Below are 26,808 nucleotides of genomic sequence, written 5' to 3'. Positions count from 1 at the left end.
CCCTAAAGTTTAGCATTACTAGGGCATCTAATTTATGTTATCTCCTGTGCTCACAACCACACTCTGTGATTAATATTATCCTCTCTATTTCAATTGGTGACAGGAAGAATTGAGGAGGAGGGTCAAGAGATAAAGTCAAAATGAAAAGCAAAAGTAGTTTGTTTAGGAGAAAGGAATGGATTTAGAATGTGGTATTTTGTGAAGGTGGGCTTGATGGTAGTCTTTATTGAGATGAGAGATTATTAGTAGTTTCTATTTCAACTTCTGCCACCTTCCCATAAAGAGATCAAAGAGCCCCTTAAATAGAGGCAATATTTTCATTGCATGAGAAAGTGGGAAAAATAATTTAGACTCTTCTAGATCTCAGGGAGATATTACTCTAATAAAAATGCAAGTAATCCTTGAAGTAGAATAGACAAAATAGATTATTCTTTTTAAAAATGTCTTTATTTAAATTTTAACAAATCCCTATCTGAAACTTGTGTTGATTTTAGTATGTATAAAAATGACTAGGTTTGGATCTTCATAATTTAAGATCATTTTTGTAGTTAATACTGAATCAGCATGTAAGCCCAATGAAATGTAAACCTCATGACCATAGCAATTTTTGTCTGTTTTGTTCAGTGCTCTCTATTCTCTGGTACAAAGTAAATCCTGAATGCTAATTTGTTGAATGAATACTTTTTGAACATCCTCAATTTTATTTTTATTTATAAGAGAATGCATATGCTTATGTGAGAGGGAGAGAGAGAGAAATCACCCCTTCCCAATGGGATGTGATCACACTGCCATCCTAGTTCCTCCATTTCTCTCTCTTGTCAGTATTTTGGACTTGCACGCAAACATGCCTTGCATGTTTTTTAAGCCACCAGGACAGGGATTGGAACCAGAGTTGCTCATGTGCGATCTCTCTTTCAATACACAGCCCTTAACCACTGTGCTGTGTAGCCAATCCAAAGTATCCTCAGTTTTAAGAGTTAACTTGGCAGCTTTCAGAGTTTGGTTTTGCATGATTCCATGTATGCCCCATTCTGCTGCCATCGCCATTCATTCTATTTCACAATAAAAAAGAATTTTAACCAGTGTCATTGGGGCCACATTTCTTAAAGAATACATACAAATGGCCAAAAGGATGGAAAATTGCTCAACTTTACTAGTCATCGGGGAAATACAAATAAAAAGCATAATGAGATGTCACTTTGTTTCAGTAGACTACCATAAAAACAAAAGATAACAAATGTTGGTAAGAATATAGAGAAAAGAGAACACTTTGTCTCTTTTGGTGGGAATGTAAAATCATACAGCCATTACAGAGAACAGTATGAAGTCTCTTCCAAAAATTAAAAATAGAACTACCCTATGATTCGGCAATTTCACTACTGGATATATATCCAAAGAAAATGAAATTAGTACGTTGGAGTGATATCTGCACTCCCCCGTTTATTGCAACACTGTTCACAATATCAAAGAAATGGTATTAACCTAAATGTCCATCATCGATAAATGGAAACATAAATTGTGCTGAATAAACACCGTAGGATACTTATCAGCCATATAAAAGAAGGAAATTCTGTCATTTGTGACAACATAGATGAATTTTCCAATATCTTTGAGAACTCTTTAATGGAGGTGGAGATGGTGTTTTATCCAGGAACCTCTCACTGTATTTGCTTTTTCTGAATTTTCCCAACTCAGTCAGGTCTTCCAGCTGTTGTTGAATTATCCCCAAAATGAAACAAAATCCCTGTACCTTAATTATCTTAAAGCATCCACACAAAGACATGTGTTATGACAGAATTTACTGCATGATTGTATGGGTTGGACACATCTAGTAACTTTTAAATTGAATTTAATATTCAAACTTATTTAATTAAAAAAATGCTATATATAGGGTATATGGCTTGTTGGAGAGGGATTGGGGGCAGGGGGAGTGAGAAAGGAGCCCTGAAGAGGGATGCCTATGCCACAATCTCTTCTCTTCCATTCTCTTCTGGGATTTTGGGCATGCATGCAAATGTGCCCAGCATATTTATCAAGTAGTTGGGTCCAGGGCTTGAACTGTCTAGTCACCCATGTGGGATCCAGCTGCCTTAATCACTGTGCCAGCTACTTTTAAATTTTTGTTTTGTTTTGTTTTTTTGAGAGGTTTTTGCTATAGGGCGCATGCGCTCACCAGACAGACAGAGAGAGACAGAGAGAGACAGAAAGCGAGAAATCACCCCCCAGGGGGGATGGCTACACTGCAATCCCTTCTCCTCCGTGCTCCCCTCGGGATCTTGGGCACGCATGCACACGTACCCTGCGTGAGTTTTAAGCCACCGGGTCCTGGACACAAACTGCGGTTGACTACATGGGAGTCCAGCGACATAGCCATTACGCTAACTGCTGGTCCCTCTACTTTTAAATTTTTAATCCCACGTAATTGTATATATTGCTAGGATACCCTGTGATTTATCATTACAATGTGTAATGATCCAATCATGGTACTTAGTATATCCATCACTTCACATTTTTATTATTACTCTATATAGGGAACATTTAAAATCTGCTTTTTTAGCAAATTTGTAATCTATAATAATGTATTGTTAACTATTGTCACCCTTCTGTACTTTAGAACACTAGAACTTATTCCTCTTACCTAACTGTAATTTTGTATCTATTAACCCTAATACCTCTGTGACTCTCCCCAATCTCTAGTAATTGCTATTTTACTCCCTACTTCTATGAGCTCAATTTGTTAGTTTCTACATATGAAAGAGAACATTTGATTTTTTTCTTTCTTTGCCTGGATTTTTTCACTTAATGTAATTTCCTCCCATGCCCATCCAAGTTACCTCAAATGAAAGGGTATCACCGATAATGCTCTTAACGTCCAAATAATATCAGAGTGTACATGTGTGTATTACATTTTTAAAATCTATTCTCTGTTGATAAATATTTATGTTGATTCTATATCTTGGAATCCTTTCTTTTAAATATATGTTTAATAGTGTTCTATTTTTAGTTTCTGTCTGTTAAAGATAAGGTCTGGTTAAGTCACAATCCTGCTGCCTCAGCTTCCTGAATAGTGGAGACTAGAGGAGTATGCCAGTGAACCTAGTTATTTTTTAGTTTCTTGATGAACCTCCATACCATTTTCTAAAATGACTGTTATTAATTCACTTCCTACCAACAGTGTAAAAGAGTTTCTCTTTCACCAAATCCTCATCACCTCTGGTTATCCTTTCTTGGCATAATAGTCACTTCAATTGGGGTGAGATGATATATCATTGTGGTTTTGACCTGAATTCTATTGATAATTAGTGATGTAGAGCATTTTAAAATGTACTTTATGGTCATTTGTATGTCTTCTTTTGAGAAATGATGGTCCAGATTATATGCCCTCTTTTTAACTGAATTATTTGGGATTCTGTTGATAAATTCCTGTTTTTTGTTCATTTCTTTATTTGGAATATTCTTGTTATTATCTCTTGGGGGATGTATAGTTTGTAAATATTTTCTCCCATTCTGCAGGTTTTCTCTTCATTCTGTTGTTTGTTACCTTAGTATTTTAGTTTGATATAATTGAAATATGTCTATTTTTTTGCTGTTAATTGCCTGTACTTTAGAGGTGTTATCTAATTTTTGTTTTGCTTTGACCAATGTCTTTAAGTGTTCCTTCCATATAGTTTAGCATATATATGGCCTTTATTATGTTTAGGTACATGTCTTTTTCTTCTTTTAATTTTATTTTTTAACTTGTTTTATACATTCGATCACTGTATAACATTACAGCTTGTAAAATGAATTTTCCCAGCGAGGAACACTGCACACTAGTCCATCTAAAGATTACATCTAGAACACTAGAATCACCAGATAATTTTCAATTTTTATGTCCCTTAAATGTTTTGTTTCTTTATTTTTCTTGATTCCCTTTCTCTCAAGTTTGCTATAGTGTGCATATACTTGCCAAAGACAGACAGAAAGAGACAGAGACATAGAGAAGAAAAGTGAAAAATCTGGTGGATAGCTATGCCACAATCCCTTTCCCCCCATTTTCCTCTCAGGATTTTGGGCATGCACACACATGCACCCAGAGTATTTCAATCTCAGACCTTGCAGTTTGAGAGGTACATGCTTTCTATGCCTACTTTGTTAAACATTTTTATCTTACAAGGATGTTGTACAAGGGATCTTCAAAAAGTTTCTTAAAGGGACCAACAGATGACATAATGGTTATTTCACTAGACTCCCATGCGGCTGAACGTGTTTTGAGCCCTGGACCTAACAGTTTGAAACTCATGTTGTGTGTGTTTGCATGTATGTCCAAAATTCCAAGAGGAGAATGGAGGAGAAGGAATTATGGTATGGCTATCACCCCTATGGAGTGATTTTTTGCTTTTGGTCTCTCTGTTTCTCTCTGTCTCTTTGGAGAGTGCATACACCTAATAGCAAAAATCTAAAAAATAATAGATGTGTACTGTGAAAAAACTATATGTTTTAAAATTGATTTTGCATTAATTTGTACTTCAACCTAATTTTCCTAGAAGATTTAAAAAATCCCTTTATAGTTTATGTTTGTCTGCATCTATTGAGATGATCATATGGTTTCTGTTCTTTATTCTATTGACATAGTGCAAAATACTTATTCTTATTAATTTGAGTATTATCCTTGTATTCCTGGGATAAATCTCAGTTAATCTTTTTGGTAGGTAATCTTTTTAATGTGCTGTTGGATTTGATTTGTTAGTATTATAGAATTTAGTACTGAAGCCACCCAATCCTGGTCTTTTCTTTGTTGGGAGATTGTGTCTGTGCATGTGTGTCTATGTGTAAATGTGTGTATATGTTTATGTGATATTTTAGAAAGGATCTTACTGTGTTGAGTTCTTCCTGCCTCAAACTCCTGAGTAACTGAGGCTACACATGAATCCCATTGCACCTTGCTTTTCTGAGAATGAAAACCAAGCCTCCCATATGGCCTTAGCCTGCTAAACAGCAGTGTCCAGTAGGTGCCACCATGGCTGGTCCTGAATTATTATTATTATTATTATTATTATTATTATTATTTTGCTATAGAGCATATCCACTCACAAGAGAAAGAGAGAGAGAGAGAGAGAAAGAGAGAGAGAGAGAGAGAAAGGATAAAGCACTCCCCATGGGAAGTGGTCACACTTCCACACTTCCATTTTTGCCCTCCTTTCAGGATTTTGGGCAACCACACACTTGTGCCTGGTATGTTTCTCAAGCTGCCAGGACTAGGACTCAAACTACATGGTTGGCCTTCTGGAATCTGGCTGCCTTAACCACTAGACCATGGAGCTAGACCAGGAAACTTTTTATTACACATTCAATCTCCTTACTTATTATGGTCTGTACTAATTTTCTGTTTCTTCATGGTTTGATTTTAGTAGTAAACCTTTTTATTTTTTCTTTCTTCCCCTTATTTATTACTTATATTCTCTTTTGCTTCTATAATATCAACCTGGCTTATTGTTGAAATTCCTAATTGCTCTAATATACTCTTTTTACTATCATTTTAGTTTACTTATCCTTTTTTCCAGCTCTCTTTATTGCTTCTTAAGTTTAACAGTTTTTCATTGCTTTGTCTCAACTTATTTTAGGGACAACATAGTTCAGTGTTAAGTATGTGAGTTCTGGACTTAAACCTCGTTTTTAGTGCTAGACAACTTTTGATTACCTCTGTGATTTTAGGAAATTTACATTCTGTGCCCCAATGCCATGTTTAGTTAGTTTGTTTGCAAGAATGTAAAAATGTAATTAATGTAAAACACTTAGAATATATAGCATGATGGGCTGGACTCATCGTCTAATGATCCAGAGAGCTGGATTTCACGTGACTGACCACATTCAAATCTTGGGCCTTAGAAGTTTGAAAAATGGAGTAGGCACATGTACATGCATGCCCAATATTCCAAAACCAGGGAGACATGGAGGAGAAAGAATTGTAGTGTGGACCACACCTTACTAGGGATCCTTCCTCCCTTTCTCTCTTCCTCTGTCTCTTTGTCTTCCTGTCTCTGGTGAACACACATACTTTGTGGCAATTAAAAAAAGTATCAGAGTCAGCAGATGGTGTAATGGTTACGTGGCTGGACTCCCACATAGTCGACCATGGATGGAGTCCTGAACCCGGCGGCTTAAAACTCACAGCCGGTGCACGTGCCAGCATACCCAAAATTGTGAAAGGGCAATAGAGAAGAAAAAATTGTGGTGTGGCTATCTCCCCCTAGGGGGTGATTTCTTGCTTTCTGTCTCTCTGTCTCTCTCTCTCTCTGGCAAGTGCACACACCCTATTGCAAAAATCTCTCTCTAAAATAAAAAGGTATGAATGGAAGAAATTTCTCATTAAATGCTATTTATTATTATTATTATAGCATTATAATACAAGGTTATACAGGATTTCTTCCATAAAAAATAAAAAGGAAAAGCAAAAAATGAAAGTATACTATAAATAATGCCTTTCACTAAACAGAGTCAAATATGTCCACCACAAAGAGTACAGTAGTCAACAATTAAAGTAAAATTATTTATTTCTTACTATAGAACAAAGTGATAGTTCTATAAAAGACAGAGGCCATTATATCTTTATTTTTGTCAATTGGTTTTCTCTTCCTTATTCAATATGCTCCCAAAAAATGAAGACTTTGAGCCCGTGGTTACTTGACTTACAGAAAGTCTTTTTTTTTTTTTTTTTTTTGGAGAGGTTTTTTCACTATAGGGCGCGTGCGCTCGCCAGACAGACAGAGAGAGACATAGAGACAGAAAGCGAGAAATCACCCCCCAGGGGGGATGGTCACACCGCAATCCCTTCTCCTCCATTCTCCTCTCGGGATCCTGGGCACGCACGCATACGCGCCCGGCGTGAGTTTTAAGTCACCGGGTCCGGGACGCGAACCGCGGTCGACTACGTGGGAGTCCAGCGACATAGCCATTACGCTAACTGCTGGTTCCCCAGAAAGTCTTATATACCAATGCCAGGATTAGAGGCAAGTGACTCTGGGTATTAGTATACCTGTACTCTTCCTTGTTAGGATGCATAAACCTTATAATTAAATAGAAAGCCAATAATATTTAACTGGAATCCATATATAAAGAAAAAAGTCTGCTTTCACACTTCTCCCCAGGTTAAGTGTTCAGTAGAATATGGTTTCTTACTGTGTTTGAATTGTTGAGTTATTTACATTATATTGGTCATGGCTCTAATCAATGTAAATTGCCTTTCAGGATAAGATTGCAATCTCTGTGTTTCTTATATCTTTTAATTTCTTATAGTAGTCTCCTACATAAATGCCCAACCAATTTCTTGCCTTTGTTTGCCTAGTAAATGTCCAAATTATTATTTTAATACATTAACTTCAAAGTAATGGCACAATTCCTTATCTTAAATTCTTTTTTTTTGAAGAGGTTTTTGCTATAGGGTGTGTGTGCTTGCCAGAAACACAGAGAGAGACAGAGAGACAGAAAGCGAGAAATCACTCCGTGGGGGTATGGCCACACCGCAATCCCTTGTCCTCCATTCTCCTCTTGGGATCTTGGGCATGCACGCACACATGCCCGGTGTGAGGTTAAGCCACTGGATCCGGGATGCAAACCGCGGTCGACTACATGGGAGTCCAGCGACATAGGACAGAGAGAGACATAGAGACAGAAAGCGAGAAATCACCCCCCAGGGGGGATGGTCACACCGCAATCCCTTCTCCTCCATTCTCCTCTCGGGATCCTGGGCACGCACGCATACGCGCCCGGCGTGAGTTTTAAGTCACCGGGTCTGGGACGCGAACCGCGGTCGACTACGTGGGAGTCCAGCGACATAGCCATTACGCTAACTGCTGGTTCCCCAGAAAGTCTTATATACCAATGCCAGGATTAGAGGCAAGTGACTCTGGGTATTAGTATACCTGTACTCTTCCTTGTTAGGATGCATAAACCTTATAATTAAATAGAAAGCCAATAATATTTAACTGGAATCCATATATAAAGAAAAAAGTCTGCTTTCACACTTCTCCCCAGGTTAAGTGTTCAGTAGAATATGGTTTCTTACTGTGTTTGAATTGTTGAGTTATTTACATTATATTGGTCATGGCTCTAATCAATGTAAATTGCCTTTCAGGATAAGATTGCAATCTCTGTGTTTCTTATATCTTTTAATTTCTTATAGTAGTCTCCTACATAAATGCCCAACCAATTTCTTGCCTTTGTTTGCCTAGTAAATGTCCAAATTATTATTTTAATACATTAACTTCAAAGTAATGGCACAATTCCTTATCTTAAATTCTTTTTTTTTGAAGAGGTTTTTGCTATAGGGTGTGTGTGCTTGCCAGAAACACAGAGAGAGACAGAGAGACAGAAAGCGAGAAATCACTCCGTGGGGGTATGGCCACACCGCAATCCCTTGTCCTCCATTCTCCTCTTGGGATCTTGGGCATGCACGCACACATGCCCGGTGTGAGGTTAAGCCACTGGATCCGGGATGCAAACCGCGGTCGACTACATGGGAGTCCAGCGACATAGCCATTACGTTAACTGTTGGTCCCTTTAATTCTTTATCATATAATGGAAAATACTGAGTGTGAATTAGACTTAGCAAATAGTCAACACATACACTAACTGAAAATGGTAAAATTTCACAATTTCCATTGTGTCTACATCAAGCCAAAGTGGGTAGGTGATTTAAATGCAGCTACTTTAGAAATGAGATGACCATTTTGTTAGAGGTCTGTAGGAAGAAGATAGAGATAAGAGCTCTTTGTTGGGTGTTGACTTAGGTGGCTCAATTGTAATTGACTTCAGTGATGTAATTGCAGCTACTTTAGAAAGATATGACCATTTTATTAGAGGTCTAACGGAAGAGGTTAGAAAGAAATGATAGATAAGACAGACTCTCGCAGATCATTGCAGGAGAGGAGACAAGCATGACCACAGTTTTGACTATCAGTATGTTTAATTGAGATTCTTGAGTTCATACAGTGAGAAAGAATAGTTGTTTAATTTCAGGGATGGAATTAAAATTAAGACTATTTGTGAAGGAACTTAAATACCATGGTCAGCAAAGTCTGAATATAATTTTATAATTTTAATGTGCTTTTGCTTTTACTATCTTTTGGAAAGACTTTCCTTCATAAACTGAAAATAACTCATGAATGAATTATAACCAGTATCTCTTCATGTTTTAGAAGCCCCATGAATTTATAATGAATTCTATTCTTTGTATTTTCTGTTTGAGTGATGAAAGGGTCAGAAGCACAATGTATAGGTTAAATGATATTAGAGAACTATGCATTATATGACATACTTCATTAAAGCAGAGGCTATGAGCTGGGGCTTTAACAACCAGGATTTTCACACATTTGACCAACAATCTTGTTCATAATTATTATTATAATTGCTAAGAATAGAAAAAAAAAGAATTGTGTGCATGCATTTTTCTAAGTTTTAAATTTATAGCTTGTACTAGGAATAAATTTTAATTATGAGAGATTGTTATATAAAATGTAAATACTGTATAAAATATAATAATTACTTGTATAATACATTAAGTAAAAAAAAGTGTTTGTCTATAAGTGTTCTAGTGATACATAGTAGCATTGTGGTAATGTGTTAAAATTAAAATCCTCAAGGATTTATCTTTGTTAGGAGCAGAAAAGGTTAGTTACAAATTATTCCAAGAAAATTAAAAAAGCAGATTGAGGTCCTTGCTTCTCATTAAAAGGTTAATATCATTTGAGGACTGCTTAAAGCCTTCTGTTCATAAAAGTAAACTATTTTAAAATAAAAATGTAATATCATATGCATTTGAAATATGACAACAGGTGTGTTTACATGGATATGTCTAATAGTTGATATTAATAGCTAACAATAAGTTCATTACAAAAAATTTAGACATCTTGCCTTTTTTGATCCATGAAATTTCTTGAGAGCTTCTTAGTTTAATGTATGTAAAACCATGACAAATATGAAACAAAGAAACAATGTAATTAAGTATTCAGTTTCACACCTTTTAATGCTGTTGGAATTTAGTAGAAGTAAATATTGCCTTTATAAAAAAACAGACATTTTCCAAATTTTTTATCATTCATTTTAATCAATGGGCAAAGTGAGGTTTCAGGGCCATGGATGAAAACTTATTTGAGGAGTGTTAGTAAACAAAAAGATTGATTAATTATCCACTTAATGATAATTTAAAGTAAAAAACTTATTTAAATATGTGATGATCTATTTGATGATGAATATCTTTTCCTGGAGTTTGCTAAGCAATATATGTATCTTCATTTCATTTGTTTTAATTTGACCAGAGGGAGATGAGAGAGAGAGAGAGAGGGAAATTGAGAAAGCAAGCCACCAGGTCCAGGACTCGAACTGTGGTCAGCCACGTGGGAGTGTCCAATGCCTTAACTGCCACGCCACTTGCTGGTCCCCTATATCTTAGTTTCTTTACAATAATATAGAACATTTTAAAATGTTATTGAATTGCTTCCCTTTTTAGGTAAAATTAAGTGCACTAAGTTCCCAAGTCAGTGGGTGATTTGAACCTTAAACCTTAGAAATATCGAGAAGTAGGAACAACAAGATAGTGATACGGAAGGGGTTCACAACTACTAATGATTTTTGAAATCTTATGTAATTACTGTATGGAACAATGCTATTGATTTCTACCTTTCTTTCTTTCTTCTTTTTTTTTTTTTTTTTAGCTGATAACTATACTGGGAGAAAAATTGTCACCCTTCTTTTCACTTTTTTATTCAATTGCTATTTTTACTACTTTCAAAAAAAATGCCTATGATGTGGTTGAAATAGAACAGAAACATTTGATGCTTATACTAAAAGGCCTGAATCTGAGTCCTTGCTATATTGTCTTCCTGCAGCATGATCTTAAACTTAATTTCTGTGACTGACCTCCTGATTTCTCTTCTTGAAAATGGAACACTATTCATACTTTCCTCACACTGTGGTGAATTTCTGCATCTTTATGGACACATTTAGTTACCTACTTCTTTAAAGTCATAGTTATTCCTGTATTCCTTTGTTTTGCCTCTTTCCACTCTCCCTTCTTGCTTTCATTTTCCCTCTAATACCTATCCATACTAGGAAAGATACCGAACTTTAAAAAAAAAATCTTAAATCATTATGTGCAAAATTACTAGAAGCTAGATGTGATTTATTTTTTTTGGAATCTCTCAACTGCACTTTTAACTTTTTTATGAAGATATTCAGGTGTCATGTAAGTACCAGGAGAATACTTTGGTATAGGACAAATCAGTGTTATTTTTTTTTTCTTCTAAGCTTGAACAAAAGCCATAGAGAATGACTTTTAGAGAATAATTATTAGCATAATAATTTCATAGGGTAGAAAAATAATGATTGGATTCTTTCAAATAAGTAACCTGTTTCTAGAAAGTAAAATTAATTTCCTATTCTTGGATAAGACAATAATTTTCTACCGGTTATGGCATTAACGGGAAAGGCATTTGGACTGACAGAAATCTATAACTATGATTTCTGCTGTTCAGTACAAGGTCAGTGGTTAATTAAGTCACCACTGGTAGAAATTTGATCATGAATGAGGTCTCTAACTTTGCCTGTGTTACTGTGCTCTGAGTGGATGACTCAGCTAAAGCATCATATTAACTGCGTTCTCCAGACAGGTACATGATTCAGACTGGACTGACAGGAGATTTAGGTGGTTGTGCTGTAAAATTACTTTCTAAATATTACTACCCATTTCAAAAAATACAAAGAAATAAGAAATACAGAAATAAGATTCAACTTTTAAGATTTTGCTTGTCATTAAAATTAATTACATACCATAGTTTAGACTGACAGTTTCTTTTGAGTGCTCTTATTCATTGAAAGATTAAATAATTCACTCATTTGTTTCTATGAATATTCATTGAGTATTTTTTTTTTGAGAGGTTTTCGCTATAGGGCGCGTGCGCTCGCCAGACAGACAGAGAGAGACATAGAGACAGAAAGCGAGAAATCACCCCCCAGTGGGGATGGTCATGCCGCAATCTCCTCTCCTCCATTCTCCTCTCAGGATCTTGGGCATGCACGCACATGCGCCCGGCATGAGTTCTAAGCCACCGGGTCCAGGACGTGAACCGCAATCGACTACATGGGAGTCCAGCGACAAAGCCATTACGCTAACTGCTGGTTCCCTTCATTGAGTATTTTTTATGGGCTAAGCACTGTGCTGGATGCTGGAGTTAGGAAGATGAAAAGGAACAGGATGTTATTTTTCGTCACTTGAGTCCTCAAGATCCTTAGATTACAGGTAGATAAACTAAGGCCCAGAACACTTCGTTAATTTGCTTAAATGTTGGTTAGTGAATAGCAGAGCCAGGACTAAAATCCCAACCTTTGAACCACCTCCTGTTTGGCAATAGTCATAACTTTGATATATTTTAATATTTCCTGTAAATTCATATAAGAATAATATATTGACCATATGCTTAAGGACCATGTAGTTGTACCAGCACTTAAATATATATAGTTTAAACAATAGGTACCAGAAAAATCAGGCAGATTTAGATGCAGGCAACGTACTTAAAGGACCAAGCCTTTTCCTGCTTTAAAGGAAAAATAGCTTTGTTTATATTTGTACCATGCTGTTAGTATCTTCATTCTGTGACTTTCCATAAATAACTTTCTCTCCGCTTTTCTCTAGTGTACTTTGTGCCACATTTTCTGTGTTGCAAACAGGTATGTGAGAAGAAAAACTAATGGTGCTTTTACTCAAATTAGCAATATGGGATATTTGTTGTCCTTTGACAAAAATCTAAATACATATTCATGGCATCTTACAAATGTAGCAGAAATTCCATTTCTGCCTCTAGGCTGCCTTCAACTAGGTCACACTAGGCAGATAAGGATATATGTTGGTTCTTATTTGTCTATTGGGAGGAATCCATTTTTGAAGGTTGGGCTGGGAAATAGTTTCAGTTGTGGCTTATGTATATTTATAGCACTTGCATTTACTCTCTCACCATTCCCCTGTGTGAAATGTTGTATTGGTTCATTTTGACAGTATTGGATGAGGCACAACGTTTTAACCTCTTTTCTCTTGTAATTATATAAACATGTACACTATACACGGTGACCTGGGAATGATGATCAGAACATCTGTTATGATAAACGAAACAGTGAATGAGAGTTGATTTTTGAATTGTAAAGCACTAAAAGTCACTCTTCTGATCTGTGGCTTTATGCAAATGCAAATGTTTGAAAATGTTGCTGAAACCTGTCATTCTTTAACTTACCAGAGGTAGAAAGAGAGCTTGTTTTTTATTGCTCTCATATGGGTGCTACATAGCTAGGGAGTTATTTGTCTTTCTTGGAATCAATTAAGTTAACCTATATAGCAATTTGTGTAGCTGTTTAAGCATTCTAAAGACTACAGAACGTGCAAGTTTAAAATAAAATATAATGCCAGAATAGCCTCATACTACCAACGCATCTTAGCCATGGATCTTCCGTGTGTAATCAGCATCACGTTTGTAAACCTTCACTAAATTTTAGGTTAAGAAGCAAAGAGCTATGGGATAAAAATTGATAACTCCTTATTATTTTCTCAAAATGAATGATTAGTCAAAGACTGTAGACTCAGAGACAGGAAATGAGATTACTTTGTACAGGAATATCTGCCCATTCTTGCAAATTGTCTTAACTGCCTCAAGATAGCCTATCAGGAGAATTATGTTATCTTTTTCAATATTAGCTTGACTGCACACAGAAGACATTTTAAAATATTGTATTCAAATTACTTTTGTTGTACTTGTTCTGCATTGATTTTTAAGTACCTTTTAATTTATTTTTTGTCATTAAACTAACAGTTGGTTTCTATTTTAAACAATTTGATTGTGAATTGCCTAACACATCTGAGGCTTATCCAAATCGTATCTCTACGCCAGATCATTTTCAGTCCAACATTCAAGGTCCTTTTCTTTTGTTTGTATGTTTGTTTTAAAGAATTATTTATTTAGTTTTATTTAGCATAATTATCATTTAAAAAATATATTTACTGGAGAGAGACAGAAAGAGAGAGAGAAGGTAAGAAAGTAAGCCACCATGTTGGGAATTCAAACCATCGTCAGCTGTGTGGCAGTCCAGCGCCTTAACCACCAGGCCACTTTCTAGCCCCATCAAGGTCCTTGTTTTGTAAAGGTAAAATGATTTATTTCCACAACATTAGACCAAATTTACTAAAATTACATTTAGATATTTTTCTGTGATTGAAAATGTACCTTCACTTTATTGGGTTCTAGCCAAACCTAGAATCTAGTTGTATAATATTCTGACCCAACAAACTCTATCATCAAATATTGTTATGTCTATGAAGTACCTACATATGTAAAAAATTTATTTTATTTTTGGAAATCAAGAAAATAGTATTTATCTGTAATTCTGTTATTTAGTGATAAGCCAGATTATATAGAAATATATCCATTGAGAGCTTTTGTTTTTTATTGCTGGAGGGTGCATGTCCTCACTAGAGAGTGACAAAGAAAAAGAAGAGAAAGCACTGCCAATGGGGTGCAATCACACCTCAGTCTCTTCTCTGCCTCTCCTGACTGGTAGGTCCTTTGGCATGCATATGTGCCTGGAGTGTTTCTCAAGCTGCCAGGGCCAGGATTCTTTTTGTGATCAGCCATATGGGATCCAGCTCCCTTAACTACTAGGCAATAGGGACAGTCCTTTTGAGACGTATTTCTACGTATGTATAGTATTTCATATTTATTTATTTATAGGCAAATGTATTGATGTACCAAAATGGAATAACCAAGTTTTAATGAGGAAGCAATATTTTTCTAAGAATTTTGACTTATTCTCTCAACCAGTCTTTACATAAACCCTATGAAATTGGTATTTGGCAATACTGATAACAACATTTTTTACAATGGGAAAATAAAATATTTTAAAGAGTAAATGAGGAACCAGCAGATGGCAGAATGGTTACATCACTGGACTCCCACAGGGCCAACCATGATTAACTCCCAGACCCAGAGTCTTGAAACTCAAGCCAGGAGCATGTGCGTGTATGCTCAAAATCCTGAGAGGGGAATGGAGAAGGAATTGTGGCATGACTATCCTTCCTGGGGGATGATTTCTTGCTTTCTGTCTCTCTTGCGAACACGTACACCCTAGAGCAAAAAATCTCTCAAAAAAAAGTAAATGATTTGCCTAAGGCCACTCTACCAAAAGGCTGAGCTGGGTTGCGAACTCAAGCACATCAATTCAAGAGCCATGTTTTTGTTTGTGTTTGTTTATTTTTAGGTTTGTTTGTTTGTTTTTGCCGTAGGTCACATGCATTCACCAGAGAGAAACAAAGAGGGAAAATGAGGACTCACCCTCTAGGGAGGATAGCCGAACCTCAAAACCTCAACCCCTTCCCCTTCATTCTCCTCTTGGGATTTTGGACACACGTGTGCATGTGCCTGGCATGTTTTTCAGGCTGCTATGTCTGGAATTCAAACTGTGTAACTGGTCATGTGGAATCCAGTGTTTTAACCACCATGTGGCCTGCTGGTCCCAGAGTCCTTATTCTTAACAAGTAAACATTACTGCTTCTGGAATTTTTATTCTTCTTAATATTATTTTTTATATAGAAATGAAAAGTAAACATTTATTACTGCAGAAGAGAAGAAAGTATAGATTCTGCCTCCTCATGCACTACTTTGGTAATAAAGTTCCCCACATAAACTCTGAAGATGTTTACAAGGTTAAATTTATATTAATACATGACCAATTACTGTATGGTGGAGCTTTTTCATAGGAACCATGTACTGTAAACTGAACATATTCTTACAGTTTATAAGAAGTTTTGAGCAATTATATATTAGCAGAAAAGATGCTATTATATTTTATTGCAAAATATTATAGAATTTGGTACAGTTTTGTGTTCTCAAATGTCTAATTACTTGATTTGAACAGAGAAATGAAAAAAATAGAAAAAATCATCAAGACCTACCCGGCTTTAATACTTTTTTAATATTCAATTTGTTTTACTTTCATGTCACCTCCAATTACCGACTACTGTACAAGCCCGGATATCTATGAACACAAACGATGGAATTATATTTGTTTCCAGGGCATTATATACCCCAGTGGCAGAACCTGGGTTAATGTAGAATTTATTTTCTTGTTCAAATGCTTCAAATGTATGTGTGTGTCCAGAGATAAGAATGTTCACATCAAAATGCCTCTGCAGCAGGGCTAACCTGGCCATATCTCCCTATGGAATAACTTGATGTCCATAGATGAAACCAATTTCGAACTATCCAACAGCTATAACTTTCTGTTCTGGATAATTCAGATCCTCATCAAAGTCTTTTCTGACAATACAAACATCACCAGCTAGAGTCTTGAGATAGCTGTTACTCTTTGATGCAAAGGTTTCCTGTGCAGAGAATGTGCAGAATCTTTCCTGGTGCCAGGAGTTTTAAAATTTAGCCAGCAAACTGTTTCACTGGTGCAGGATGTGCAGATCTCCTAATATCAGCACCAGCCTAGCACCTGGCTCTGCTTAGTCAGCACAACTGCTACCACCCTCCATTGCTTCTGTTTCCTAAAAAATGTATCTTGAACATTTTCATATATTCACTAATTGTGCATCTACCCAGGCTTTTTAATGATTGCACCTTATTCGTTGGTGGTTTGTAATGCTATATAAAAACAGTCTTCATGTACATTTCCATTGTTTCTAGTTTATTTTAATATTAAAAAAGATTTGTTAAAAACATCTTTGAACATTTGTAATTTTAGTATAATTTGTCTAACTTTTCTATATTCATGTAATTTGTTTTTCTTGCTACTAGAAATGTACCCCATAGAATTACTTGCTCAAAGATTATGCCTTGATTCTATAGGTCAATATAAATCATTTTGAGCACCTACTGTGTGACAGACATTTAGCTAAGAGCTTTGATTTCAACATGAACAAATGCACAAAGCACCGTAGACTAGAATTGCTACAGTCTTACAATTCTCATTAATTAATTTTCAAATAGTTTCTAAAAGTGCTTTTCTGAATTGTAGAGCCACAATTCACTTCTCAGGGATGTTAAGGAGTAATATCACTCTTAAATTAAAATTTATCAGATGAGTGTATAAGTGTGTATGTGTTTGTGTGTGTGTGTTTGTGTGTATGTGTGTTAACTCATTCTCCATCCTGAACATCAAGACCCATAGTCTATAGCTGGGTCATTTCATTAGACCATATGACATTTAGTTAAGTTGTATATACACAAAGTTAATATGAATATTTTGATCAGTAACCTATAGCTCTCTTTGATGGTGTCAGATCATTCTAATTTTTTTCTCCTACTTTGTCTCTGGATTAACTATCTAGTTTAAATTTTCTTTGGATCTTACTTTTGTGTGAGTCCTGGGCATTCATCAGTTTTATATGCATACTTACATATATGTACGTTATTTCTATATTAGATCTCTACTGGCTTCTACATTATCGGCACTTAATATTTCCACAATGCCTTTCTCAAAGTTTTATTTTATTTTTAATTGCTATATAATAATTACACTTATTTATGAGGTACAATGTGCTGTATTGGTATATGTATACATTGTGTAATGATCAAATCAGGGTAATTAGCATCTCCATCACTTCAAATATTTGTCATTCTTTTGTGTGTGGAACATTCAAAATCCTCTCCTCTAGTTATTTTGGAGTATACAATAAATTGTTTTGACTACAGTCATCCTACTGTGCTATAACACTAGAACTTATTCCTTCTATTTAACTATAATTTTTTTCCATTAACCAATCTTTTCATATCACCCCACCCTACCCTTTCAGCTTCTTAGTGACACTATAATACTATCTATTTTTATGAGATCAACTTATTTAGCCTCACATATTAATGAGAACATTTAGTATTTATCTTATAGTCCCTGACTTGTTTCACTTAATTCACTTAATACATACCCAGAATATACAAATAATATATGTAGAAATTTAAAATTATATTTGTATAAATATATACAAAAAACTCAAGAAAATAATTAATTGTAGGGGCCGGCAGATATTGTAGTGGTTAAGATGCTGGACTCCCATGTGGCCAACCACAGTTCAAGTCCTAGACCCAGCAACTGGAAACTCCAGAGAGGAGGATGGAGGAGATGGGTTTATGACGTGACCATCTCCCCTAAGGGATGATTTTTTGATTTCTGTTTTTCTCTCTCTCTCTGTCTCTCCATTGAATGCATGTGCCTTATAGCAACAATCTCTCAAATTAAAATAATAATTCAATTTTAAAATGGGCCAAAGAATATTTTTCAAAAGAAAACATATAAATGGCTAACATATATATGAAAGAATACCAGTATCACTAATTATCAGAGATATGCAAATCAAATTCACAATGAGATATCCATGTCATCCTGGCTATTACTTAAAATTTAAAAAAGTAACAAATGATGTCAAGGTTGTGAAGAAATTGGAACTTTTGTAAACTGTTAGTAGGAATGTAAATTAGTACAGCCATTATGAAAAATAGTATAAGTTCCTCAAAAAATTAAAACTAGAACTATTATATGATTTAATAATTCCTTTATTAGGTATGTATCCAAAAGAAATTAAATCACTATGTTAAAGATATATCTGTACTCCCATGTTTTTCCTAGAACTATTCATAATACTGAAAATATGGAATCTACCTTTGGTGAATGGATAAAAAAATGTAGTAAAAGAGAATATAGTTTAGTCATAAGAAGAATTAAATCCATTTTTTTCAATATGCATAAACCTGGAGAACATATATTAAGTGAAATAAGTAGCAGTGCTTTTGACTTAGAAGTTTTGAAAAGGAAGTTATTAAGCTTTAATATTTTATTTGCAATTTCTTTGACAGTATTTTCTGCAGTATTTTCTTCCCACATCTGGTTTGGTTTCTTTCTGTTTCTAAATGAATGACAACAAAAATTAGCTCATCGGATGCTTAAACTAATTTTGAAGAATAAGAATTTTTTATAAATTTCAATTATTCTTAGATATGTAGTCCTCTATTCCACAAAATACCCTAATTATAAAAATAACTTACAACACCTTGTACTTTATAATGAGCATAAGACAATAAGTGGCTTAAGCCACTTAAGCCACTTTCTGGTTTACTTTTTGCATTTCTGGAAGGGAAATAATCTGATCCACAGGATTCTTAGTTGCTTACCAAAAAGGAAATATATAATGGACATTTGGTCAATTTCTAAAATATCTCTTTCATACTATATTGATACAAAACTATCCCTTTAAATTTTCCTCAGTTTATTTTGTGTTAATTGCAGCACTCTCATATTCTCTCTACACATTACTGGTTCTTTAAACATTTATTAAACACACATTTATATGCAAGGCATCAATTATGTTTCACCAGTTAAGTCCATTATGTCAAGATAAGTTGCATCTCATGTCTTCAAAGAAATTTTAGAGAAGTCATATATAGTAATAGCAGGTTATATCCCTTAATTCTGTTAGAAATAGGAGAAACAAAGATTGAAAAGGATAATTCATAATATTCCATTGTGTATATGAGCCACTTTTTTTAATCCTGTCATCAATTGTTGGACACTTGATTCCTTAAAATGAGTGTGCATTGTCTAGGGTGGGTGAGAGAGGTTCAGCAAAACATTTAACAGACCACAGTATGTAAAGTTCTTTGTTAAAGAAACATAGTACTATCCCTGATTTGATTATCACTCATGCATTGAAAAACCACATTATATGCCATAAAGATGTATGACAATTAGGGCCAGCACATGGCATGGAGAACAAGGAGACCAGATCCCACTTAGCAGACTCCATGGTTTGAGTCCTGAACCCAGCAACTTGAAAATCACACCGTGCTCACATATGTACTTGTCCAAAATTCCAAGAGCAGAATAGAGAAGAGATTGTAGAGTGACCATTTTCCCTGGGGAGTGATATCTCACTTTCCCTCTCTGTCTCTCTCTGATGAGTGTACGTACCCTATAGCAAAAACAAAAACAAAACAATAAAAAAGATTTATGACAATTAAATGTAAATTTTTTAAAAAAGATAATGGGATAGAGAGGCTTGCTACCTATCTAGAGAGTGTATGGGGAGGTGGGCTTCATAAAGGTGTGATGAAGTATTGTTAATGGTAACATCAGTGCTAACATATTTAGCAATCTCAAAATACTTTAGGTCTCATAAATACTGTAGCTTTTTAAAAGGAGAAAATTTTAAGGATTTTAAGAAAATTTGCCAAAGTGGTAGAAGTTGATTTATTCTTTTTTGTTTTCTCATTTTAAACAAAACAAAATCATAAATATACAAAAATGTGCAACTCATATGTAATAGTTGATATTCCAACTGATAGCAAAAATGCAACATTTTAAGAAACTTCAACAAAAATTTAGTGAAAATGAAATATATATGTCAAAGTTATAGTTTATATAAATAATATAAATTATTTAGCATTGTACTATAAAATTACACACTTGGCTACATTATGAATTACACTATTAGTATTAAATTAATTTTTTTATTTTTTGTAAAGTGCTAGCCATATTTTTTATTACTACTTTTGGATTAAAATTCAAGAGCATTTATTTTAATACCTCTAATTCAGCCTAGTGATGTCTAAATGCTCTTTTGAAACTCTAAACATATTTGTATATATTTTTGTTGATTCAATTAAGTAATATTTTGATGCAGTTTCTCAAATCAAAATATATTTTGTAAATGAAAATTAGAGTGTACCAGATTTACAAAAAATTGTCGCTTAACCAGATTTTCTTAAATTCCTACAGAATTAAGATTTCTCTTCAATTTACTCTACAGTTCCTATGCTATCTTGGAATCATGAAATCTTCAAAATCTCTGATCTTCAGGATCATTTTACCCGATCCCTTCATTTTGCAGAAGAGAAAGTGGAGATATAGATAGTGAAAGAACTTGCTCATCCAATCAGTTTTAGCCTCTTCTTTTTATTTAGTTAGCCTATTTTTTTTAATCAGTGTAATTAAAGTGTGTGCTTTTGGCCTCCAAATAGTTGATGTTATTTATACTGTTTATATGATGATTATTCATGTGACTGCCTTCCCTGTTATCTCAGTTTGATCAATTCTATTTATATCTCGGTACTATTTAAGCATAGGCTTACCCAGTCAGTATGCATTCCTTCCAGGTCTTAAATTACTAAGATTTAAGTAGCCATTTCCCAATTTTCTTCTCAGTGTGTAGTGAATCTACTTTAAAGTTAATATTATTTGAATGTGTGACTCTGAGGTTTGTTCTGCTTAGGATTTTAAGGGTACCTTTATAGAAAGAAAAATCAACATCTATTTTTCACCAGTACAGAAAAATATATTGAAAACAGTAGGAGACTTATAAAGTTAAAAGCTTATTTAGTTTTAAAATAGGGAAGCATATTTATATGCCAGAGGGCAACCAATGATTGTCCAACAGAATTATTACACTATTTCTTGCATCTGGATGTTAGTTCACATACTGCCTTCCTACTCAGATTCTTTATTCTAAGACTGTAACAGCTGCTTCATTTATCTAAATGCCCAGTACTACTAGTTTGAATCAACTGAACATGAGAGATGTAGGAGATTGAACACAATGGTAGCTTTGCTGTCTCTTACAGAAGAATTGCAAAGTGTTAGAATGGCTAAAATTTCAGAATGTTCCAAAGAAAATATTTTCATTGGTCACAAGTTTGCATAGTTTACATTTCACCTGAAATATTGATAAAGGTTTACATTTGTAGGCTTCAATAGACTTAACTTAGTAATATCATAAGAAAGAATGTTATTATAACTAGGAACATGGTTTAAACTACTGGAGGTTGTGCTTTCATTAAATTAGAAATATCTGTTGCTTCATGGTTCAAGGAAATCAAAAGCAGGTAAGAAGTGTGAAGGCATCTCTCAGTGTGAAGTAGAGGCTGGTCCCAGCTCCCTTAAGAAAGTCATACGTTGCACCATACACATTCCACACAATCACCTTTTTGGGAGATGTGACTTGCTTATTTATTTTTCCATGGTGTTGAAGTCATTTGGAGCTTTGAGTATGTGTTTTTCTATCTGTATACACTTACAAAACTACAATAACATCCACCAACTTCATATAAAATCAGTTTCTGTGTGTTATAGTCATACTTCATGTGAATATAAAAATTTGCTTTAGGGAAGAGAAGGTATTTACTATTCAGGAAGAAAAAAACTGTTTAGAAAACAACCAGAAGTTGAAGAAAAAGAGTGGCAACATTATCTAGCAGGAAGAAGTGATTAAAGGATGGGCCTGGATCGAGTTCTTCTGTTCCTAATCCAGTATTCATCATTTAATGGCTACGTTACTGACCTGCGTAACTGGAGATGTGGAACCTGTTAGAAGGTCTTGGTAGAGCAAAATAGAATAGGTCCTGCAAAGCAGGTTATTTGGTGTAAGAACTAAATTTCCTCATGGGATTGCAAAGCATCCAGTGGGGATGCATTATTATGGTGTGAAAGACAGTGTATCTGAACCTAGTCAAGCATGTGAATAGATTTACAGTGATTTTTCTATATGAATGATGAAGACCCATGATTTGTTAGCTAGAAATAAATTATGGGACTCATTTCTTTGAACAATTTAAATATTACAGTTTAAATATTACACACTTAAAGCATAAAATACTATAACAATGAGAAATATATTGAAGGCAGAAAATATAAAATAAAATGTATAATATAAATTTTGTATACATTACTGTGTTTATAAATAAAATAAATAAATTTCTTGATGGCTTTCTATTAATGTTTGTAAATTACTTATCACAATTTCTGATGCATGTTTTCAATAAATGTGAACTGTTAAACACTTTCATTCTTCAAGCTGAGGTTTAAACATGTTTCATACCGATTTAACTTCCTTAGGCTACAGATTGCAGGAGTATACACCTTAATGTCTGAGAGAGATCTATAACTGTAGGCAGATAGAACTAAAATAATTCATCTGGTGGAGGTTTTCTCAGAGAAAGTGACTGTCCCCAAAGCTCACTGTTCTATTCTGTTCTGTTGCTATCATAGAAAATAGTGGAGTCTAGGTAACTGTGCTACAGGACCAGCCTTTTAATTCTCTGTTGTTTATCATTTTTATCACTGACTTACAGATAAAAATCTGAATATATTATAAAGGCAGAGGGAGAAGGAACATATTTTGTGTATCTTTGTAGTATTAGCAACTTGTCTTGGTACCTTAGATGTTGAACAAATTAATATTAACAGTAAATGATAGAATTTAATTAAGAATCGCCTTAAGTAGAAAATTAGACCAAGTGTAAATATATGGTATTAATTAGGACAGGTGTAAAAGAATTCATCTTAAGTTTACCATTTTGAATCAGCAATGCAATATTATAATCTTAAAAAATCAAAAAAGCAAACCTCTTAATTTTATGTATATTAAGTTATAGATGTGGCAGTCATATCATCACTTGCTTTGCTTAGACCTACTTGCAGTATAATAATGAGCTTTGGGTATACTGGAGTGTGTTGAGAGGAAAAAATAACACCACCTAGAAAAATGAAAAAAGAAAGGATCAGAACAGCCATGTGATAAACAGTCAAAATATTTGAAAGTTGTAATCTGGATTGCATTTTTTTCAAATTCTGCAGGATGATTATGTGAAAGTTGGTCTTAAATCTACCCATTTAGAACAAACTATTAGAAACTTCATGAAAACACATTAATATTTGGGAGAACTTCGTGCTAGGGCTACCCAGAAATATAAGGACTGTTTCAGATGGCAGTGAGTTTTCCCATCCTGAGGTCAAAATACACAGTGAAGCAATCCGAGTGCCTGGAGGATGGGGTGAGCCAGATATTTTTGATTGTGTGATTCTCAGAATTCTCTATCCTTTACATTTACATAGAGTAATAATTCATTTTAATACCTAGTACATATAAATGTTTTCAGTATCTTTTTGAGGGATCTGTTAAAAATATATAGCAATAACAAACTATGTATGAGAGTTTTATTTTCCCTGCCCCCAAGTTTTATTATGAAATTCTTTAAATATACAGAAAAATAATAGTATAATAAACACTCATATGCTCACCACCTTGATTCATTGTTAACACTTTTCCATTTTTGTTCTTATGACACTTCACACTTAAACACTTCAAAATAATCGCCTAAAAAGAAGGTTATTTTTTCTTTTTTTAAGAATTATTTGATTTAAATTTATTTATTAATATTTTCTAGTTTGATTAGACAGAAAGAGAGAGAAAGTGAGAAAGTTGGCATCAGGTCCAGGACTTGAACTGTGGTTGGCCATGTGAGAGTCTAGATCTTTTAATCACCATGTCACCTGCCAGCCCAAAACAAGGTTATTTTCTTACATAACTGCTATGTCATTGTTTTGCCTGAGGATTAAAAAAAAAAAATTTCTTAATGTCATTCAAAATCCAGGGTATTTTAAAAATGGCCTTTGGCATTATGATAGATCAAAATTATAGAAGCTTGGTGATTTCATATTTTGTATAATAATTTGTACAAAATTGAAATGAGGAGGATGCCTTTTACATTTGTTTAGATAGAGAACAAGGCTAGTATTGCAGTTGATTGAGAAAACAAGTATATCCTCTGAGAGAATAGCAGGTGATGTATCACTCAGAGCATCAATTCCATTATGAAATTAAAAGTCTGTAAAAACACTAATTGTACCCACTTTAAGGTAGAATTAAAACAGTCTCAGAGGTTAGATGTGACATTGGTTGGCACATTTATCATAGGTTTATTAGTCATACAGTCCTCAGTAGTAGTTAACATTGATCTAAAATAGAAAAACATTGGTTAGGTTTCAGCAATTGACTAATAAAGTTTCTATTTCAAGTCTTGAGAAATGATGTTCTTTTGAGACAGAAACTGTAATAAGAAAAGTTCAGTATTGGGTGTTCTATATAAACTAAGGATTCCTTCCCGTTTATAAGGAGTATCTGCCAAACAAGGTGGAGCACCTATGCTTATGAAAAAGAAAGTTTTTTTCCTGAGCGTCTCTCCATGTCCCTTTAAAAAGCCTATAATAAAGTTTCACCTGTTAACTTTCAAGTTAAACTTGGAAAATGAACTGCAGTGGGAACCAGCAGTTAGCGTCATGGCTATGTCGCTGGACTCCCACGTAGTCGACCGTGGTTTGCGTCCTGGACCCAGTGGCTTAAAACTTACGCCGGGAGAAGGGATTGCGGCGTGACCATCCCCCCTGGAGGGTGATTTCTCATTTTCTGTTTCTAATGTCTCTCTCTGTGTGGCGAGCGCACGCGCCCTATAGTGAAAATCTCTCCAAAAAAAAAAAAAAAGAAAATGAACTGCAGGAAGTTTATTGTTTTATATATAGGTTATGTGATTTTTCATGGCCCTCCCTGAATTAAAACAAATATAGCAAAACTATAGCTGAGTGAATGATTCTTAGATGATTTTTTGAATCGAAAATGCTGGAGTAAGGACAAGAAAGCAATATATTTTACTTGAATTGTGTAGAGTACAAGTATACTAATTACAGAGTAGTCTCTAGATTCTAGAAAATGTGAAACTGGATGAATCTTGATGCAAGTCTAGAGATAGATTGCTAAAATATGCATTAAGATTATAATTTTTTTGTATGTTCTTTATTTCTCTGAAATGAATTTTATCTATGAACATGATTTGTGAACTCTGTAGGGTAGCAATTCTCTCTTATGGGCTTCATGCTTATAAAATGCTAAATACAATTCTGACACTTCAAAATAAAAATAATAATTTTAGAAACAAACATTTTATAAGAGAGATGTACAGCACAAAATATATATTATTTTTCACACTATAGATAAAGAAAAAGCTCTGTTCAAAGTCATCTGAACAATTATTTTTTTGCAGGTTTATCAACAGGTGGAAAAAAATGGTCATTCAACATTATTTTTTAATTGCCAGCAGACATGTTACTCTCCAGAGAGAGATCTTGTCAGGATGTTGAGCATGCACACACTCACACACACCTCACTACAGTTGGGATTTAAACTGCACTCAGCAATGTGGGATATGTCTTCCTTGACTACCAGGTTATGGGGCAGGCTCAGCCATTCCTTTTTTTTTTTTTTTTAAGAGAGAGAAATTTTTTGCTATAGGGCACATGTGTTTTGCACTCACTGGAGAGACAGGAGCAGACACTGGGTACAGGACTCAAACCATGGTCAGTCATGTGGGAGTTCAATGATGTAACCACTATGCCTTATCCTGGTCCCAAATTTCCCATCTATATCTAAGCTGCTGAGAATTTTTAATCATGAATAGAAGTTAGATTTTATAGCTATTAAAATAACTGTTTTTGTTCATCTTCTGTTAATGTTGTTAATTACATAAATTTATTTTTGTATGTTAAACCCTTGAATTTCTGGAATAAATTCAAGCATGTTTTGAAATTGTCCTACTATAAATAATTAAATAATTGTCCTACTATATTGTTAGATTTAATTTGTTAAATGTTTATTTAATTTTAATTTAATTTACACTAAAAAATAAAAATTGTATATATTTATGATATACAACATGATGTTTTATTGGTTTATCAGAAAAGTCATGACACATTTTTTGCATAGAAAATCACAGAAAAATACATCATGAATTTTCTGACTCAACAATGTATGTATACATTTTAGAATGTTTAAATCTAATGAAATATCCCTCACTTTATGTACAATTTTTTTGCGGTAACATAATTTAAAATCTACTCTTAGTAATTTTCAACTATTTTATAATACATTGTTATTAAATATAGTCACTATGCTGTACGTGGATCTCCAGAAATTCC

General features: G+C 34.3%; 1 protein-coding gene and 1 pseudogene across 1 annotated transcript in view; one reads left to right on the top strand and one right to left on the bottom strand.

Annotated features, from left to right (window-relative positions):
- GRIK2 (glutamate ionotropic receptor kainate type subunit 2) overlaps positions 1–26,808 on the top strand; it is a 775,369-nt gene that overhangs the window by 247,311 nt on the left and 501,250 nt on the right. The gene's annotated exons all lie outside the window — the stretch shown is intronic.
- On the bottom strand, positions 15,985–20,889 carry LOC102474572 (vacuolar protein sorting-associated protein 29 pseudogene; annotated as a pseudogene).

This window comes from Tupaia chinensis, unplaced genomic scaffold, assembly GCF_000334495.1.
Source record: "Tupaia chinensis unplaced genomic scaffold, TupChi_1.0 Scaffold000022_1, whole genome shotgun sequence".
In the NCBI taxonomy this organism is placed as follows: Eukaryota; Metazoa; Chordata; class Mammalia; order Scandentia; family Tupaiidae; genus Tupaia; species Tupaia belangeri.
The sequence above is the reverse complement of the archived record's forward strand: the minus strand, read 5'-3'. Positions and strand labels throughout refer to the sequence as shown.